A 1092-nucleotide genomic window follows, 5' to 3' on the forward strand; every position below is an offset into this window, starting at 1 on the left:
CCTCCAATACCACCCTGCACCCGTCCCCGACCACCTATCACTCCTCCACTACCAGCCTTCACCCCCTTCCCCTGCCACCCTTCACCCCCCCACCACCCTTCACCCCCCCCACCACCCTTCACCCCCCCCACCACCCTTCACCCCCCCCACCACCCTTCACCTCTCCCCTAACAACCTTCATCCCACCCCTACCGCTCTTCACCCCCACCCCTAGCATCCTTCACCCCTCCCCTACTGCCCTTCACCCCCTCCCTACCACCCTTCACCCCTCATCACATACAGCAGGTGTGGAAGAGTCCACTGTATTCATAACAAAGAAGATGTCATCCACCACCCCCTCTAGCAGTGCATTCTAGATCATAACCACTCGCTGTGTAAAAAAAAGTTTTTCCTCATGTCACCTTTGGTTCTTTTGCCAATCACCTTAAATCTATGTCCTCTGGTTCTTGACCCTTCGTCAGTGGGAACAGTTTCTCTCTATCTACTCTGTCCAGACCCTTCATGATTTTGAATACCTCTATTAAATCTCCTCTCAACCGTCTCTGCTCTAAGGAGAAAACCCCAGGTTCTCCAGTCTATCCACGTAACTGAAGTCCTTCATCCCTGGAACCATTCTAGTAAATCTATTCAGCACTCTCCCTAAGGCCTTCACATCCTTCCAAAAGTGCAGTGCCCAGAACTGGACACAATCCTCCAGTTGTGGCCGAACCAATGTTTTATAAAGGTTCATCCTAACTTCCTTGCTTCTGTACTCTATGCCTCTATTTACAAAGCCTAGGATCCTGTATGCTTTTTTAACCGCTTTCTCAACCTGCCCTGCTACTTCAAAGATTTGTGCACAGATACCCCCAGATCTCTCTGTTCCTGCACCCCTTTTGGAATTGCACCTTTAGTTTATCAAACAAAATTTGACTCCGAGCCATCTGAGGAGATACTAGGACAGGTGACCAAAAGCTTGGCCAAAGAGGTAGATTTTAAGGAGCGTTTTAAAGGAGGAAAGAGGTAGAGAGGCGGAGAGGGTTAGGGGGGAAATTCCAGAGCTTAGGTCCTAGGCAGCTGAAGGCACGGCCGCCAATAGTGGAGCGATTAAAA

Source organism: Heptranchias perlo, chromosome 8 (genome assembly GCF_035084215.1).
Source record: "Heptranchias perlo isolate sHepPer1 chromosome 8, sHepPer1.hap1, whole genome shotgun sequence".
In the NCBI taxonomy this organism is placed as follows: domain Eukaryota; kingdom Metazoa; phylum Chordata; class Chondrichthyes; order Hexanchiformes; family Hexanchidae; genus Heptranchias; species Heptranchias perlo.